The 13,579-nt window shown below is 37.3% G+C and overlaps 1 pseudogene; it reads left to right on the top strand.

The window, feature by feature from the left end:
* Positions 1 to 12,789: 12,789 nt before the first annotated feature.
* On the top strand, positions 12,790 to 13,316 carry LOC102851197 (annotated as a pseudogene).
* Positions 13,317 to 13,579: the final 263 nt, after the last annotated feature.

Genomic DNA, 13,579 nt, shown 5'->3' on the forward strand with positions numbered 1-13,579 from the left:
AGTAGCAGGAAATCTCTTCAATAGTTTCTCTAAAATGAAGTTTGGGTTGTTTTGTGAGTGTCACTTCTCAAGAACATCTTCATCTTTTTTTTGGTTACATTTTCTACATGTATATGAATAAGTTCTCCCTAAGGTTCCCTGGCTACATATTTGAGTATTTTTGTTAACTTCCTCTTAAGAGAAAATGATATGAAATTATCTTTTTAAGTTTAGATTTTTAATTAAAAAAGTCTAAATGGATCCAATATTGGTGTGTGCTGCTGAGGCAGAAACGATTCATACCCTCCAGTGAGTTCTTAGAGGCAGTAAGTCACAGGAGAGGAGACTGCTCATGCTCCCACACAGCAGCAGGTGGACTAAAGCCACAAGCCTCTGGGACTGCAGCACAGCTTCTTACCACTAGGGCCAACTGAACTCACTAATTTCGTATAATTTGACCAGTAAATATTAAACTCAAAAGTCTAGCTAATATGTTGATCTTAAATTTTTGCTTAGTGGGAAGAAGTCGATATTCTTATAATCCATTAATTTACAACTTCATCTGTACTTGAATTGATGTACACTTTTTGTCTCCTATTTTTAATTCTTCTGGTCAAAAGTATTTTATATCTCTTCTTCTTTAGTTGTAAACTAGAACTAACAACAGCACTTAATATTATTGGTTTTGCTTTCCACTGTCAGTCATTAAACACATGTTACATACTACATAGGATGCTAAACTTTACCGGGATATTAGTGTTTTTCATGTTTTATTACCACTTTCTTTCTTCCTCAAAGATGCCTTGTATATTTTAAAAGGTATTTTGTTTATACAAATTGTTACAATTCCCAAACACTAAAATATTTGATCCAGAAAATTACCATCTCCACATGGATGTGAAATCTCTTTTTATGGTTTATTTTCAAATGAATAATTAAAATCATTAGTGATTAAGCTTGTTCATGACTCTATCCTTCTTTAAAACTTTTCTTTAAAAATCACAAGAACTGAACCAACTGATAAAACCATGCCAAAATAATCAATCTCCTTTGTGTCAGGAAATCTGGTCTTTTACTTAAGATTTTAGAGTTTTGCTCTAGAAGTTTCTCTCGCTCTGCACAGGTTGCTCTGTTGTGATGCAGGAGAGAGCTGTCAGTAGTGGTGACCATTCATCGTTTGGTTCTTCCAACTTGTGGAGCACCTGGCTTATAGGGCACATAGTTTATGGGGCATTTCATGGGGTTTATGTGGTACCAGTGGTCCATTGTTCCTTTGGATGATTTCCCTGAATCATAAATATCCTTAACCTTTCTTGGTCCTTGACCAAAAATTAAGTTTCAAAGGCAGGAAGGGGCAAGAAAGAGGGGTATATAAAAATAACCCATAGTAACCCTATGAACAGATATAAACCCTGTGTCTCCTCCCACTTTCTGGAAGTCTTGAGTTCCTTGCAGCAATAGTCACTGTGCCAGTCCATCTGGTTGAAGCTCTTTCTCTCTTTTGCTGACTTTCCACCTTTCCAAGCATGTGTCTCTTTTCAAAGAATAGCCTCTCCTAGCAACTTGCCCAAAGCATGTGAGAAGGACTTTTGCCATCTTTGCCTCCAAGGAGCACTTTGGTCGAACTTTTTCCAAGACAAATTTGTTCTTTTGACACTCCATTGGATATTCAGTACTATTCTCCAACACCACAGCTCAAAGGCATCAATTCTTTTTCTGTCATCTTTATACATTGTTCAGCTCTCAGATGTTCAGTAAGTGATTCAAAAGACCATAGCCTGAATCAGACACACTTTAGTCCTCAAGCTGACACCATTACTCCTCAATTATTTGGAGATGTTCCTGACTGTGGACTTTCCCAGTGGAGTATGTTTCCTGATTTCCTAACTGCTGGTACCAAGGATGTTGATTGTAAATCCAAGTAAGATGAAATTATTGACAACTTCAATCTTATCTCCATCTAGCATGATATTGCCTATTGGTACAGTAGTAAGAATTTTTGTTTTCTTGATGTTCAGAGGGAATCCATATTGAAGGGTATATTCCTCCTCACTTTCAGCAAGCAAGGTTGTGTCATCAGCATAACACAGATTATTGACCAGTCTTCCTGATTCTGATGCCACATTCTTCTTCAGAGACTCTAGCTTCTCAAGAAATGTGCTCAGCATATTGATTGAATATGTACAGAAAAAGAATACAGCCATGACACACATTTTCTTCATTTTAAACCATGTAGTGTTCTCACAACAATCTCTTGGGCTAAGTATAGGTTTCACATGAGCACAGTTAACTGTTCTGGGATTTCCATCCTTCTAAATGTTATCCATGATTTGCCATGATCCACACAGACAAATGACTTTGAATAGTCAATAAAGCATAAATAGACGTTCTTCTGACATTCTTTACTTTTTTACCCAGGATCCATCTGATAACAACAATTCTATTCCTGGTGCCACAGCCTCTTCTAAATGCCACATGAGCTTATGCCAGTTCCCTATCTATGTATTTTTAAACTATTTTTGAATAATCATTAGCAGTATTATGCTTGGACATGATAGTAAAAATACTCTCCAATAATTTTCACATTCTGTTGGATCACCTTTTTTGGGGATGGGAGCATATACAGATTTTTTTCTGTCTTCTAGATATCTGCCCTCCAAATTTCCTGGCATGGACTGCTCAGCACGTCTGGAGCTGCATCTGTTAGTTGAAACATGTCAAATGGTATCCCCTTGATTCCTTCCCTCCCCCCACCCCCAATGCTTTCAAGGTAGCTTCAACTTATCCCTTTATTACTATTGGCTCTTGTTCATATGGTACTTCCTAAATTTTTTCAGTGCCAGACAGCTACTTTTTGGTTATCTATATTCCCTTTCTCTCCATCTTCTTTTGATGCTTCCTGGGTCGTTCACCATGTTTCCCATATCATTCTTCAATATTGTTACTCAAAGCTTGATTTTGTTTTTCAGTTCTCTCAGCTTGAGAAATGCTGTGAGAGTTAAACCCTTTATTCAATTTCAGCTCTCTGTACATTCCATTATAATACTTTGCCTTCTTCAGCGTCCCTTTTAAATCTTCTGTTCAGATCTTTCACTTCAGCATATTACCCTATTTGTTTTGGCTTCTCAATGCTCTAGTACATTTTTCAGAGGCTCTTTTGACACCCATTTCAGCTATTTCTTTCTCCTTTGTCTTTATAACAAACTTTACTCTTTTCATGGATGATATCCTTGATGTCATTCCCCAACTCATCTAGTCTCCAATCATTGATGTTCTATGTTTCAAATCTATTCTTAAGATAATTTTTAAATTTAAGTGGGATAGACTCACGATCATATTTTAACTCTCCTGGACGTGTTTCAATTCTCTTCATCCATAGTTTGAAATTGCAAATATGTAATTGATTATTTGTTTCACATTTCAAGCTGGCCTGGTTTTAACTGTTGATGTTGAGCTTCTCCAATGATTCTTTCCACAGATGTAGTCAATCTGATTCCTCATCTCATCAAGTAAGGTATGTGTATAAAGTTGCCATTTGTGTGTAGTTTTTAACAGTGTTTGTGATGAATAAATCATTGAACATTGCAAAATCTGTTAATTCTATTTCCAGCATCATTTCTGTCACCATTCCTTCATCATTATTCCCAACTTTTGCATTCCTCTCACCAGTTATCACTAACACATCTTGATTGAATGTTCGGTCAACTTCAGACTACAAGTTTTGGCAAAAAATGTCAATTTTCTCCTCTTTGGCTTTAGCTGTTAATAGTGTATATTTGAATGATAGTCAAATTAACAGGTCTTCCTATAAGTCAATGGATAGTATCCTATCATTCATAACTGTTACATTCAGAAGGTTGCATATAATATCACAAAACAAATATGTAAATGATTGAATGAAAAATGAGTTTGACAAACTACAACAGGATTGTTTTTTGAAAGAAAAATTGCTATATTCTAATATGAGTGTGTTACTAATATGAGTAATGACTACCCATTACTCTGTGAATATTTGAACTGGGATTAAACTCCTACCACCATACATTTTGCAGAGTGTTACTGTCTTTTGTCATGTTACTTTTTTCTCAATTATAATTTAGACAATACTTTAGAAATATCCTATTGTTGACTTTATAAACCATAGTTCTTTTACCACAGATAGGTCTAAAATATTTAATTCTCAAAAAATCACCAAAAGAAAAAAAATCACCAATTCTCTAAAGATTGCTAACTTATCTTTTTAAGGTACAAAAAAATATTGTATTTGTAGATGCATTTTTCTCTAATTTAAGTGCAGACTGAGAATATGAATCCACAGGAATTTAATTGTATCAGACCAGTGAAATTCACAAGACTCCTTTGAATAAGTTATTTTCTAACTTTAATCAGATTTTCCTCATGTTTAAGGAAGAAAACCAAAAGTTACAGATACTGTATGACACACAAAAAAATATTATCTCAATGCTATTTATGAATATAGAACATGGGTCAATATGATTTTTTATTTGCTTTTCAAAAGATGAGAGCAAAAGACAAAAAATAATCACAGATTAGTTATGATAACTTCTAAGTTAAGTTCGTAATTATTTAGTGCCACACTGTCATGAAGTTAAATTTCTGTGTAACTGTTAAAAAGATCAATATATTCCCTCAGAGGCTTCTTTTAGCAACTGTCCTCTTGAAACTTTTGAATAGTAAACTTGATGTTATATATGTTTATTAGAAACAATGTGGAGCTGCCCAATAATAGGATTTCCAAAGCTGTAAATCTTTACAGAGTGCACTGCCACACCTTTCACCCGAAGAGCAGCTGGAAGGCTCATTCATACTGGTAACATTTTGGTTAAAAGTCAAATGTCACCAAGCACTTTAATTTTACACTAAAAGTATCATCTTCCTTGTAACTGGCTGTTCTACAAAATGATTGAAGCAAAAATAGTAATAGAAAAGACACATTTTACTATTGTCTTATTGTTGTGTGTCATCAAGCCAGAACCCATCCATGGCCAACCTTTCAGTGGGTTTTCAGAGGCAGTGAATCATATGTAAAGAAATTGACCATCCTTATCCCATGGAGCAAATGATGGATTCGAAATGCATGCCTTTTGGATTGCAGTGCAGTTTCGTACCACAAGACCATCAGAGCTAGATTAACAGACTTAAAAACTGTAGTGTAAATATTTTTCACCTCATATTAAAAAAGTATTTTACAACATTAAAATCTACACCTTCAGATAGTACAACAGAGTTTCGTTTGTCTGTTGGCAGCAGTAAAATCTACCAGCTTCTCCTCAGGAGAAACATTTACAAAAAGATTTCTCTTTTTAAAAAATTGTGCAGCCTTGGAAACTTGATGCAGACTAGTCACGAGCCAGCCTCAATTTGACTGCAGTGGGTTGGGAGTTAGAGCAACATATTCTTTATATGAAATTTATATAAAGTCAATCTTTTTCCTGAACAGTTCTTGTAAATATGGCATGTCAGGAAATAAACTAAAACTTGCAATCTTTAGAAAATTTTTCTCTAATAGAATCTTTTCCTCTAATAAGGTTCAATTTCTTCTATAGTTGAACACAGAGTTGTCCTACATTTATAGACAAAGTATTAAGACAAATAAAAACAGATATTTACGCCATTATCACATAAACCTCAGAAACTCCTGGGAGTTGTAATTAACCAAGGCAACAGGAAATTTTTCCTGCCCAGTTCAGTTACTGTTTTACATAAATTCATTGCCTAAAAGTGGCTAGTATGTTTACATTTACTATCTATTTTTCATTTGTTCTTTTCCAGCCACCAGCCCTGGCATCAATATGATGCTCCTAGAGTTGAAATAATAGATGTTATGGAATTCCATTTCACAGGAGACTGCAAGGTCTTGATTTTACAGCTTTGCTGCTCTTGAACCAATGGTTCTTTCTAATACGTGCCATCGATTCAAGTATGACTCATAGCCACCCTATGAACAACAGATTTGAAGCCTGTTCTATCCTGTGCCATCTTCACAGTCTCTGGCATACTGAAGCCCATTACTGCAGTCACTATGTCAATCCTCCTGGTTGAGAATGTTTCTCTACTTTACTGTCACTCTACCTTTATGATGTTCTTCTCCAAGAACTAGCCTCTCCTAGAAACATGCCCAGAGTATGTGAGATGATGCTTTTATTACCCTTTTCTCCAAGGAGCACTCCAGCTGCACCTTCATTCTTCTGTTTGTTCATTCTTTTGAATAGTGGATATTCAGCATTCTTCCCTGACACCACAGTTCAAATTCTTCTTTCATTCCTATTCATTGTCTAATTATCAGCAGCCTAAAAAGTAATTGAAAAGACAATGGTCTGAATCAAACACAACTTAGTCCTAAATTAACATCATTGCTCCTCCTCGGTAATTTAGAGAGGCCCCTGACTGCGGACTTTGCCAGGAACATACATTTCCTGATCTTTTGACTGCTGGTTGTTGTTGTTATGTGCTGTCAAGTTGTCTGTGACTCATAGTGACCCCTATGTACAGCATCTCTGAACTCTTCCCAGTCCTGAACCAGTATCACTAATTCCAACACACCAACCCCCATTGTTCCAGCTACTGTATCAATTCATTTTATCCAGGGTCTTCTTTCCCACACTGTCCCAACACCCCTCCATGTATGACGTCCTTCTCCAAGGACAGGTCTCTCCTGGCCACGTGCCCAAAGTATGTAAGACGGAGCTTCAAAATCTTAGCCTTAAAGGAGAAACTTGGTTTCACCCTCTCCAAGACAGACCTATTTGTATTCTTGGTAGTTCATGGTATGTTCAAGACTTTTCTCCAGACTGCTGGTACCAAGTGTATATTAATTATGGATCCAAGTAGGACGAAGTCCTGGACAATTTCAACCTTCTCTCCATCTATTATGATATTGCCTATTGGTCCAGCAGTGAGAATTAATATTTTCTTGCTGTTGATATGCAATAATATCGAAGGCTGCATCCAGTGTATCAAGTCCTCTCATTTTCAGCATGCAAAGTTGTGTCATCTGCACACTGAAGGTTATTGATAAGTGTTCCTCCAATTCTGATGCAACATTTTTAGTCAGAGTCTAGCTTCTTGAGTAATTTGCTCAGCATACAAATTGAATAAGTATAGTGAAAGAATACAACTCTGGCTCATGCTTTTCTTCATTTTAAACCATATAGTGCTCTCTTGCTCTGTTCATACAACAGTCTCTTGGTCCAGGTTTCCCATGAGCACAATTTAGTGTTCTAGAATTCCCATTCTTCTCAGAGTTAGCCACAATTTTTTATGTTACATGCAGTCAAATGGCTTTGCATAGTCAAGAAAGCATAAGTAGAAGAATCAATGCCTTTGAGTTGTGGTGCTGGAGAAGAGTTTTGAACTACCATGGACTGCCAAGAAAACAAATAGGTCTGTCTTGGAGAGCGAGAAACCATGTCTCTTCTTGGAGGCTAGGATTTTGAACCTCTGTCTCCTATTTTGGGCATGTGGCAAGGAGAGACTGGGTCCTTGGAGAGGGACATTATGCTCAGAAGGATAGAGGGACAGTACAGGAGAGGAAGACCCCGGATAAGGTGAATTGATACAATAACTGGGACAATGGGGGTTGGTGTGTTGGAATTAGTGAGACTGGTTCAGGACAGGGAAAGGTTCAGAGCTGCGTACATAGGGTTGCTATAGGTTACAGGTGACTTGACGGCACATAACAACAACAATAACAACATATTATGTTGGTTATTTTCTTTAAACCTCTTGTTTCATTAAAGTCAGCAAGACTTTATGGAGGATATTTAAATATCAGTATTTAAAAGTCAGTTGTTCTTACAATAAAAGGCCTATAGACTAGCACTTTGTCTATTATAGTGTACAGGTTAGGAACCACAAGATGTAGAGGCTCAGCTATGTCATTTATGTTCTTAAGTCCTGGAGCAAATTTCATCTACCACTGGGCTGTTTTACAACTCGAAAGTTCACATGCAAGGTAAAGGTGAAGTAAGGAACTGCTTATGAGGTTTTCCATCCATTCTAACAACTAAGAGATAGTGAGAAGACTTGGGACCTCAGAAGGCTTTTAGGACCAATTAGTAGACTCTGTGTCCAGGAGAAAATGAATATACTTACCAGTAATGTTAATGCTCATCCACGGCTCTTCTGGGAGGATCTAAATAGTTGAAGTGTCCTCCTTTGTTTCCAGCTGGGAGCTGGGGCCTGTCAGTCCTGTCTGCCACGATGTCCTGATGTAGGCCACTTTGGCCAAGTGTCCTTCAGTACTAGAACCTCTACTCGGAATATTATTGCTTGTTAATTTTTGACTCATGTACTTTTAACTTGTTAGTTAAATTTGTGTCTTCTAGGTTGCAACACCTCCATGATACATCTCCAAGGATATGAACATGTACGGCTAAGCACAATTAATAACAGTGCATCTAAATTCTAAAATCAATCTCCATAATAGTCTATGTGTTTCCTACTGCCAAAGGGGCCCTTTAGAGTAGTGAGAGAAGATCTCCCCCCTGAAACCCACAGCGTCCCTTTTCAGCAGGAAGTAGCTAAGAGAATATGCCATCCCCTTTTCCTTATGAATCAGGGTGAAGTCTCTCTCAGGGAGGAGTGATAGGGAATGGCAAGGGACACACTGACAAAGGAGATTAATCAGAACTGGCTTTGACAAGCACTGTGGCAATTGGACAATTAAAACAGACATTCGGGGGGGGAGGGGGAAGAAGAACAAACTGGGGAGGAGGGTAGAGAAAACAGTGCAACAATGAAGGAATGAAAACCCAAAATCCCTGTAAATGTTCATTAAAACTAATAATTTTTTTTTTTAAAAGCCAGTTGTCATTATATTTTGGAAGGATCATTCTTTTTTTTTTTTTTTTTAAATGGAAGGATCATTCTTAAGTGGTACAAAATTATACTGTCAATTTGTTGTCCTGAGACAACCTGGGGTTTCTGTGATGCTGAGCCTTGTGCCATTGGGATGTCAAATGCTGTAACAGCTACCCATGATGGACAGTGTTTGGCAGGGCGCTCAATTTAAGACAGGTTTGGAAGCAGGAGTGACATCCACTTCCTAAACAGCATGCCTCTGGAAACTCTATGAACTTTGAGAAACGACAGTAGTAATAGAAAGGCTTCAGGTCTTTTGTTCATACAGTCACTATGAGTCAAGCTTGACTCAACGACAATCAGCAACAGCAGCACATTCTTCTGGCATTCTTTGCTTTCAGCCAGGATCCATCTGACGTCAACAGTGACATCCCTAGTGTCACAGCCTCTTCTAATCCAGCTTGAACTTCTGGCAATTCCCTATCTAGGTACTGTTCTAGCCATTTTTCAATGATCCTCAGCAATATTTTACTTCCATGTGATAGCAATGATATTGTTCAATAATTTTCACATTCTGTTGGATCTCCTTACTTGGGAATGAGAATTAATATGTATTCCTTTGTATTAGTTACCCAGGCAGCTGTCCTCCAAATTTCCTGCCATGAGTCTAGTGAGCACTTGACACATGTTAATTTGTATCCCATCAGTTCCTCGTGCCTTCAATGTAGCTTGTAGTTGTTTTTTCCTTACCAGTGGCTCTTGATCATTTAGTATTTCCTGAAAGATTTCCATGTTGATCAGCTCTTTTTGCTACAGTGACTCTGAATATTCCTCCCAACACAGTATCCTTAAGTATTGCAACTAAAATCTGGAATTGTTTTTGTTGTGTGTGTGTGTGTTTCTTTTTTTTAAATCACTTGGCATTTTCAAGCCAAAATAAATTTTAGCTATTTACTATAGCTTAAGCCATTACTTGCTCATTTGAAAAATGAATATCTATTTTACATTACAGTTGTGAAAATAAGGGCAAAATGTACCTCAAATGTCTCAGGGGTGGTATAGCATCTGGCATGAAGTGAGTGCTTAGTCAATTATATTTATTATTGGAGGAGAAGACTATAAAAATAAAAATATTGATTTATTGTAGCACATAGTAAAATAAAGTTTATGCATCATTACCTTTTTCTAGTTGATTGGAAAAATAATATTTTCTAAAAATGAAATATTGTTGTGTACTATTACACTGGAGCCAACTCAGCAGACCCTCCAACAGATTTTCTGAGGCAGTAAACTGCATGAGAGAAGATTATTCATCTTTCTCCTGCTCGTACATCTTTAAGTCAGCAGTGCAACTCCTCTTAACTAAGCCACCGGTGCTTCCTAGAAACAGAACACACTTTTTATTAATTTCTGGTAGTTTCTCCAAAGCTCAAGATTGTTTGGACATGGTGGTATTCTTTAAAAGACCTACTCCCTTGGCAATGTGGCTTTAAAGGTAGTTCATTAAGAGATAAAGTCTACTTTCTATCCCTTGTCCTGAGATGGTATCTAGTATGCTGGACAAAAAGCATTTAACTGAAGTAGCAGAGTATCTATTCAGGCCTTGGCCCCAAGAGTGTGTGTGGGATGTCCCTGTACCTTTCAGATGCTGACTGTTCATGTAAACAAAGCAGACCAGCCTGTGGGTGGAAAAGAGAATGTGGACAAGAGTCCTTTCTCAAGTCAGCTCTCCAAATTGAGGCCCCAGACACATAAGAGAATCCAGACAAATCAGCAGATTCAGCTTGTTGTTAACCCATAGATGACCACAAACATGTACAGGAGGCTAGCCAACAAGAGAACTTCCCAAGAAAATCATTAGCTAAAAAAACCTTATTGCTTTAGGTTGCCAATATGTAGGTAGAATCTTGGTCAACAAAGCTTAAGTGGTTATTTATCATGTATTTAATTCTTGCTGAATCGGCTCTGTGTTATTGCTAGCTGTACTCCTCATACAACAAAATCAGCCCTTTTCAGATCGTATGCCACCTTCACAACTGTTGATATGTTCAAGCTTTTTGTTTAAGTCACTGTGTATTTTTTTAAGAAGTGTATTTAGAATACTCTTTTTTAAATATTTTTTATTTCATATGGGTTTACATACGAGGTTCATAAAGTTAGTATACATTGTTTTTCACACCAGATCTTTCCCCTTTCATTTACCTATCCCTCCCTCCACTCATCAAATTCTGTGACTTTATGATTAAGCATCTCTTTTGCCTCCTTGGATCGTTGTACTCAAAGTCACTGTGCATTTTGAGTGTCTTTCACCTATAAGACAATATGTAATTATATCAAGCAATATTCTGTGTACCCTATAGGCTTTCATTGGGTTAATTGTCAGAGTTAGATCATCAAGCCTTAATTCCTTATCTACCTTAGTCTTTAAACTTTATTGAAGCATCCACTATGGATGATCCTGCTGGTACTTAAAATAGCAAAGCTCACATCACAACAACACACAAACCAACACATTACCAAACCTGACAGATGATTGGCAGATTAAACAACAGAGAATATACATGTCTTTCTGAACAGTCTTAAAAGTTTGCTTTTAATTCTGGAGCACTGGTTGCAATCTGATGTTCAGATTAATATACATATATCTATGTGTATATGTGTATGTGTGCAAGTGGATGTGTACATATATATTTATAATAAATTTAAATTATTTATATTTAGTATATATGCATATTTTTTCAGATGTAGTGTGTTCAGATTTTCCATAAGAGTTCACACGATACATATAAACCAAAATTGGGTTGCAACAAAATTTTCTCCCATTAAATCATGAGACTCTTTCATATTTTTTAATAATAAAATTCCTGTGATCTAGATCTATAACTGTAGTGGAAAGACCAAACCTTCCACATAATGACCAATGTAATTTGGTCATTTTTTATCTATTACATCTTAAATTATTTAACAAAAATATGTATAAGAGTAAAATAGTGAGTTGTTGTTTTTAGCTGAGTTTTAGAGTTGAGTACAATGACTCATAATGACCTTATGAGCAACACATCTGTACCGTGTGTTATCCTGTGACATCCTTTTAATTTCTGACATACTTGAGCCCATTCCTGCAATCACTGTGTCAATCCATCTGGTTGAGGGTCTTCCTCTCCTTCACTGGTGCTCATCTTTTCCATCAATGATAGTACTCTCTGAGGAATATCTTCTAGCAACATATGTGAGGTAAAGCTTTGCCACCTTCGCTTCAGAAGAGCACATTTGCTGTACTTTCTCTAGGACATATCTGGTTTTACCTTTTTGCAGTTCATTGGCTACTCCATACTCTTCCACAACATCACAGCTCAAAAGGAGCAATGCTTCTATAATCCTTTTTTCATGTCCAGCTCTAAGATGCAGATTAGTGATTGAAAATACTGATGTCTGAATAAGACACACCTTAGCCTTTGAACAGATATTGCTCCTCTAATTTGGAGAGGTCTCTGACTGCAGACTTTCCCAACACGTTATGTTTCCTGACTTCCTAACTGCTAGTACAAAGAATGTTAAGATGAAGTCATTGGCAACCTCAATCTTTTCTCTATCATTCATGATGTTACCTATTTGTACAGTGGTGAGGATTTTGTTTCCTTGATACTGAAATACAATCCGTACTAAGGCTATAATCTTTGATATTCTGGAGCTTCAAGTAGACCTCACTTTCAGCAAGCAACGTTGTTCCATCTGCATAAAGTATATTGTTAATAAGTCTTCCTCTGATCCTAACACTACATCCTTCCTCATAGAGTCCAGCTTCTTGAATGACTTGCTCAGCATATAGAGTGAATGACTGTGATTGTGAGGAGGTCGAAAATCATTCCAGTATTCATCAACTCAACTCTGACTCATGGTAATTTTAGTGTATCTTAGCAATTGGTGCGTTTCATAAGGTTTGCAATTACCAGCTTAAAAAAAAATACTCTTTTGGGTTCCTAGAAGATGCTGGCCTACCACTCTTCACTCATGGACCCCGACACCAAGTTCATTGGAAACATGGTGCTGCTTCCTATCAGAAGTCAGCTCAAAGGACTTGGCCCAAGAGAGACTAAAGACACAGATATTGTGGATGAAGCTATTTATTACTTCAAGGCCATTGTCTTCTTCAAGAACAGTGAAATAAAGATCGAGGTGGATAGGACCCTGATCTACATCACTCTCTTCATTTCTGAAGAGACTCCAGAAGTGCAATTCCAAAAGCCAAGACGAGAAAGAAACATATACCCTGAGGATCTTCAACTTCCCCATTCCCGGGGAGCCTGAATTCACGCTTCAGCCCATGGCCGAAGTCCGCCAACAAGCAGGAAGACGAAGTCATGCGAACCAACTTAGAGCAGCTAAGGCAAGAGAAGGGGCTGAGGCTTTGTGACAAAGTGTTCGAATCTCAGAATGACAAGCCAAGCAAGTAGTGGACTAGCATTGTGAAGAGACAGTTCATGAACAAGAGTCTTTCAGGACCTGGCCAGTGAAGACGACCTGGGCAGGTGTGTCCCCACAGCTATGGTCCTCCGCGCGAGATGTACGCGGTTCTTTGCCTTTATCTCATGACGCTTTGGATAGGGTGGGGAGAAACGAGCACGTCTTTACTGTACAACTCCCTTAGCAAGAATACAGGGAAGTTATGGAAGGGGATTTGAAAGTAATTTTTTTTCTTTTACTATTGATCTGGTACTTAATAATAAGTGATAATAAAGGCACTTATTCTATGTCAGAAAAAAAAATACTCTTCCAA

Source organism: Elephantulus edwardii, unplaced genomic scaffold (genome assembly GCF_000299155.1).
Source record: "Elephantulus edwardii isolate Elephantulus edwardi_28Jun2011 unplaced genomic scaffold, EleEdw1.0 scaffold00177, whole genome shotgun sequence".
NCBI classification, from domain to species: Eukaryota; Metazoa; Chordata; class Mammalia; order Macroscelidea; family Macroscelididae; genus Elephantulus; species Elephantulus edwardii.